A 6,814-nucleotide genomic window follows, 5' to 3' on the forward strand; every position below is an offset into this window, starting at 1 on the left:
ATGTGATGTAAATGTTGGCTTTGAGAAAATGAATAGGGAAGTGAGTCAGGAAGTAATCAACAGGAAACATAATGGTGGGAATGAAAGCTGGGACTCACAACCCCTGGGATCTGGAGGGTGAACACAGGTCATCCGGCCACTTCCTTTAGGGAGCTCATTATTTCAGAGACAGCAGACCATTGTTGAAACCCTGTGTAGCAGCACTACCCAGGAGAACTTTCAGCAATGAGGGAAATAGTCTATAATATAGAACTGTACTGTGCTGTTGAGCATTTAAAATATGGCTTGTGTGACTGAGGAACTAAATTTTTTATTTTATTTAATTTTAATTAATTTAAGTTTAAATAGTCATACATGGCCAGTAGCGATCATGTTGATAGCATAACTCTGAAGTCTTTTTTCTTTTTTAATCCGTAATTTATCCCTCACATATTTCCATAAATGTTTTTGTAAGCTAAGACAGCTTACCAAAAAGTAAAGCACAGTATGAAACAGAATTGATTTTTTTTAATGATTAAAAAAAATAGTAAAAGAAGAGGAAAGCTCTGTAAAATAGGGCAGAGAACTAGATTCTCCCAGACACGTGGAATGAGTTAGTCAGTGCCTTTGAAAATTAAATGTATAAAAAAAAAAAAAAAAGAAAATTAAATTTATTTCTAAACTGCTGGAAAGTAAAGCAAAAATGAAAAGTCATGCAGGAGGCAAAGGTGAAATTTGTAGTTAACAATTGTTTGGCTGCCCAGAACACTCAGGTCCTGAAAATGGTCACCTTGCCCCTGAAGCCCTCAATCTCACCCATCTCTTCTCCTCAGTATGGCAGAGCCTTCTCTGGGTGAAACTCCTGGGACTTAACCCAAGCTGGCCAATCATAGTCCTTTCCTTGAGACATGACTTGAGACAGAAAAGTGTGGTGTCCCCATAGACTGATGGATGGGTGTGTGAAACTTGGGGTGAGTTGAGCTGAGGGACAGAGGACAGCGATCAGCACCAAGGCAGGAGATGGTGATGTGGTGAGGGTCACTAGCACAGGCTCTGTATTCACACTTGCTCTCTTACTACAATAGCTGTGTAACATTGGACACGTGCCTTTCCCCAGGCTTCCACCTCTGAAAAATGGAATAATTTAGTTCAGATTTTACAGAGTTGTTGTAAAAATAAACAAATAAAATGCAATGAACCTAAGTGGAAAAAATGCCTAGGACATAATAAATGCTCCACAAATATTATCAATTATATGAATATTAGAAGCAGAGTCCTGAGAGCATTCATGTTTTTGGATTTGTGTCATTCCCAAAGTCCAAGCATTGACTCCATTGGATTCCATGAGACATGCTCCTCCTCCACATCCTTTTTCCCTGTTTTATTGAGCTGTAATTGACAAATCTCTCCCATATCCTTAAAATAAAATTTCTGTTTTGCTTAAGCTAATTTGGATTGGGTTTCTGTTAACTGCCTCCAAAGAGTTCTCGGTTGTATGCCACCTTGTTTGGCAGTCTAACTTGTCTTCTTCCCTATGCAGAAGGCCGGGTAAGCTGCAGGAGCACCTAACCTTTGCAGACTCTTCACAGGCAAGGGATATGGAATAGGAGAATGCAGACGGACCCACCATCTGATGGGGCTGCCTATCACCTACACTCTCTTCCTACTTGGGAATAAACCTCCCAGAATATGCATCCTGGAGAGACGTGTGGCTCCATCTCCTATGATGGGATCTGGAAGTTGCCACATCGAGCTTTTCTCCATCCCTAGGCTCCATGCACTGTGTTCTTCTCTGAATTCTAGGTAGATAAGAACAGGAAGACCCACTGCCTAGCCCTGTTCCCAACACAGCAGATAAGAATTGTCTCTTGAACAACGAATAAGGGAGCTAGTTAACGAGTTAATGTGGAAGCAGTAAACCAAAGCAGAATGAGGAGTCCACTGCTCGTGGGCACCAAGAAGGCGAGTGTTTGCCCTGGAATGTCAGCCCTGCCATACGCTTGATAATGGAGAAAGGGCTGGGCTGATGAACCAAAAAAATCCACTCATCACAAAAACATGAGGTTACTGGTCTGTTTGTTTTTCATTATGAGAAACATTTACAAGGCAAATGTTCTGTTAAAGTAACGAGCACACCTTGCATGAGACAGATGCGCACTATGAACCGGTCATTGATGGAGCAAGTTATGATCCTGTTTGACGGTGGAACTAGATGCGCCAACACAGTCAAAGGAGTTCACCACTGGCGTCTGTGGGGTCTCTGACTCTTCACTCTGCATTCATCCAGCTCAGCTCCCACGGGCCTCTGAAGTGGCAGACTCACCCATACCTGGCTCATATGCGTTTGGATGATTTAGTTCATCTTTCGGGGCCTTCATTTCTGATATTCCCCCACTCTTCACTAAATCCAAAACAAAGAAAGAAAAGAACCATTTCTGACAATGTTTATCATCTATAGAAATAAAATTATATTTCTGTTCTTTTCTGCTTCTTAATGCATCAGAGAACACAGTGAGATAGATTTCCACCAATTTGGGGTCCCCCAACTTAAAATATTGACTAACTGGTGTTTGAAAAGGGTAGTGTGGGGGCCCCTGAAGGCTCCTTCGAGAGGTAGGCAGCCATCCTCTGGGGAAGCAGGACAGAGGCATAGGAGCCAGGCTGACTGCGCCTGTGGGACTGAGATAAAGTCAGAGGCAGGTGCACAGCAGGCCCTCTGGTTCACAGGCTTCCAGTGAGGGGAGCTTCTTTTCACCAGGCACCTCTAATCTAGCCCAGTGCTCTTAGGCTGCAGTGCTCCTATAGATCACCCAGGCATCAGGACCGGGATCTGGGTGGGGCGGGAAACTCTGCCTTTCTAACCAGCACTGGTGGTCTCAGACCCTACTTACAGTCGAAAGTTCAAGCGCCAAGATGAGCAGCACAGATGGTTATTTACTTATCAATTTCCCAGAGTAATTTCCTGTACAGCAGATACATTCAATAAAAGAAACCTGGAATCTGGAAGAAAAAAATCATTTCACACACGAGCATCCCCACTTGCCTGAAGCAGTGGCTCTCAGCTTTGGCTGCAACTGGAATCCTGTGGGGAATTTACAATATCCCAGTACCCAGGCCCCATCCCAGACCCATGACATCGCGTCTCCAGGGGTGAGACCTAGGCGTCAGGATGTTTTAAAGCTCCCTGGGTGGTTCCGATGTGCAGCCAGGGTTGAGACTGGCTACCCTAAATCAACTCTTTCCCATGAGTCACTGGCATGAACTGCCAGCTCTACCTTCCAGTTCCTTCAGCTGGCTTCCTGTGCCTGCAATGGTGACATCGCAAGTCTGCTAAAGCCATGTCCCCCTTAGATTTGGAGATGCCAGTCATCAGCCCATTTGACACGGAGCCCATTTCTATGGGCATCTAGGTCTCTGCTAGCTGCCAGGACACAGCTCCCAAAGTATGTTCTGCACAACACAGATTCCACAGAGATGCTCATAGATGCTATTCAAAACAGGGAATAAATGCATTTTGATTAAAGTAGTTTGGTTAAAGTCAACCAATTTATTTACTGAGAGACTTCTCAAATCCTTTAATTATCCAGTGCACTCATCCCCAATAGGAAGATATGACAGGCAACATTTTCCAAATAAATTTGACCATAAAAACATTTTATAAAGAAAAAGAAAAATCCAGGAAACAGGCTTTGGAACATACTGCTCCCCCAGGGTATAATTTAAACTTTAAATTGTTTGGATGTTCCTTAATATTTTCAATATTGTTATTAATCAATTTTACTCAATTGACTAGTGTTTTTACAGGTAACTACCTTGTGCTCTCTGTAATGTATTAGGTACTGGGAGATATAATTCAGATGAAATGATTAGAAAATAGCTTCACTTAACTGAGTTGCATTTTTAAAACAAAATGACATTTATTTTTTAAAGTTAAGAATAAAAGAGAAGCCTATGTAAGTCAAGGAGGTCTTTGTGGAGGAAGCGGTATTCTCCTTGAAGACCTTGAAGAATGAGTAGCATCTACATGTGCAAGAGAACAGAAGGACAGAAATTTACTTCGAGGAAATGGCATGAGCCAGAACCTAGGTGGAGGAATGAGTGCAATTGGGTGTGATATGGGAATAGAGGATAGGAAAGGAGGGACAGTGAGTGGACCAGCCTCAACACAGTATCGACGGGAATACTGAGAGTATGCAATAAAAATTGACCTTATTCATAAGGTGACACCCAGTTTTCCAAATGAGATAATGTTTAAAGAAAAATTTCGGTGGCCAACCTGAATGTGTAAACTTGTAAGGAGGTAGATAAACTAATCAACATCTTCTTGCAATATTTATTAACATAGTACCCATGCTGACACAGACTGAATTCTCCAGAAACAGATGCTGAGATGGAATTTGGAATGTGAATGTTTTTCAGAGATCAATACCTGTCAAAGAAAGAGAAAAGAAGCAGGATTTAGCAGAGAAAGATATTAAACTGTAATATAAGCCTGACAAAGCCTCCACGAACCCTTCAGGGAGCTCTGGAGCAAATGTTGCCTACCAGAGTTACCCTCAGTGAAGCCAAAGTGGCCAGGGCTTTCTGTCTTTACCTTGCTTGGTCACCTGATGTGAACTGACCCAATAGTGAGGCCTCAGGCTGGATAGGGCTAGGCGCTGACCCTGCTGAGGAAGGCCCTGTGGTGTCAATGTGTGGGCAGCAAGGCTTTCCTTGAATGCACATGCTTGTTTACAGTCGTGGCTCATGCAACATACAAACACTGCTTTTCTCCATTTTCACATTTTACACATCAGTCTTTGAAACTCTTCTCATGCATCACTATAATCACTTATAGGCATATTTTGAGTCATCTACCACAATTTTACAGAGTACCTCATCTCTATGGTCATCTAAGGTATTAGATATATGGCATTACTTCAATTCATGTATAAAGTTGTTATCCAAGCCACAATTTACCAGTTCCATCCCGTGAGTTTTTATATCCTTCCTCCTATAGTTGTGTACTCATGATCTCCACAAAGTACCTTCTTACTTTATTTTTAAAGTAATCTTTCAAAAATAATCACTTTTAAAGTCTTAGAAGTGAGGTCACACTTCTAGAAGTAATTACTAAACTGTATTTGATGTCTTTTCCTCCTTTTCTTTTTTGTTCTAACAAGTAATCTCAATAAGCATCCCAAGCTAGCACTGATTTCAGTCAAAATGTGATCCCCAAGCAGTGATTTTTTTTTCCCAAATAAAGTAGTTGAGAAAATATGCACATTGGCCAGCACCGTGGCTCATGCCTGTAATCCTAGCACTTTGGGAGGCCAAGGCTGGTGGATCACGAGGTTAAGAGATCAAGACCATCCTGGCCAACATGGTGAAACCCCATCTCTACTAAAAATCCAAAAATTAGCTGGTTATGGTGGTGCTTGCCTGTCGTCCCAGCTACTCAGGAGGCTGAGGCAGGAGAATCACTTGAACCAGGGAGGGGGAGATTGCAGTGAGCTGAGATCATTTCAGCCTGGTGACAGATTGAAACTCTGTCCCCCAAAAAAGAAAATATGCACATTACCAGTGCTTTTTCAAAAGGCACCCAACTTTGTAAAGACATATATAAAGTGACTTTCTATTTGTCAAGAGATGATGGTGGGAAAGAACTCTTGACGAATATTTTGGGTATATATGCCAGGTTTGTCCGGGTGACATGAGGCCAGGTCACAGAAGCACTGAAGATAAAGGAGAGTCATTTAGATGGACCATCACTGTGGTTATGAAACAGGAAAGTAGCCTGATAAACATCATCTTAGGAAACTCTGTGCAGCTAAAGACATTTTAAAGATGTGTTTGGGGAAATATTTTGTAAACCAGTAGTCATTTAATAACTGTTATAATTAGAAGTTATAATAGCTTGGACTTTAGGGATGGCACAGAAAAGGAAATGAAAGAAGTTAATGGAAACACATTTCTAAAGAATTAATAACCTTGAAGGCATGTTGGATGATGGAAGTATAGGAAAGTGAAGAGCCACACAGGACTTTAAGAACCTGAAAGGAACACCTCACTTTTAAATTTATTATTATTATTTTATTTTTATTTTTGAGGCAGAGTCATGCTCCGTCATCCAGACTGGAGTGCAGTTATGCGATCTTGGCTCACTGCAACCTCCGCCCCTGGACTCAAACAATTCTCGTGCCTCAGCCTCCGGAGTAGCTGGAACTACAGGCACCTGCCACCACACCCAGCTAATTTGTGTATTTTTAGTAGAGTCAGGCTTTCACCATGTTGGCCAGGCTGATCTCCAATTCCTGGCCTTGGGCGATCCACTCACCTCGGCCTCCCAAAATGCTGGGATTACAGGCATGAGCCACCCAGCCCAGCCTAAGAGGAAAACTTTAAATATGTGGTCAGTGTATCCTTAGGGAATGGTTTTATAATAATTTTATAACTATAAATTTCTAGTTGATGACTTTCTTGAAGAGGTTTTAAGTTACCCATGCAGAAGCCACAGCAGGACACAGGGCCTGTCTGCTCATTCACCCGCCTGCCCAGCCATGGTTTTTTGTCAAAAACCAAAATCAGATGTCTTTTTCTCTGCTGTCAGAATGACCACCCAATGTAAGATAATCCTGATAAGTCACTGCAGGAGCCTAAACTGCATGGCAGCCTCTGCATTCGCAGATGCCACAGAATTCTCAGATGTCCCCCATGTTCCTACCTTCCTGAGCCACGTTACTGTGCTTAATCTTGCAATCGCCATGAGAAAAGTTTTTACTTGGGAGCCCCCAGGGCTGGTACCCTTTTATTACTCTGATTTCCACATTTAGCATATGAAAGATGATCCACCTAG

At 42.3% G+C, this 6,814-nt stretch overlaps 1 long non-coding RNA gene across 1 annotated transcript; it reads right to left on the minus strand.

The window, feature by feature from the left end:
• Window positions 1-2,052: 2,052 nt before the first annotated feature.
• LOC105707432 (uncharacterized) lies at window positions 2,053-4,397 on the minus strand. Its single transcript, XR_001105068.1, has 3 exons — window positions 4,256-4,397; window positions 2,871-2,979; window positions 2,053-2,380 (listed from the first exon to the last, which is right to left on the minus strand). It is a non-coding gene; the product is annotated as an uncharacterized LOC105707432 (long non-coding RNA).
• Between the last annotated feature and the right edge of the window lie 2,417 nt (window positions 4,398-6,814).

This window comes from Aotus nancymaae, unplaced genomic scaffold (assembly GCF_030222135.1).
Source record: "Aotus nancymaae isolate 86718 unplaced genomic scaffold, 86718_ANA_hifiasm-v0.15.2.pri h1tg000040l, whole genome shotgun sequence".
NCBI classification, from domain to species: domain Eukaryota; kingdom Metazoa; phylum Chordata; class Mammalia; order Primates; family Aotidae; genus Aotus; species Aotus nancymaae.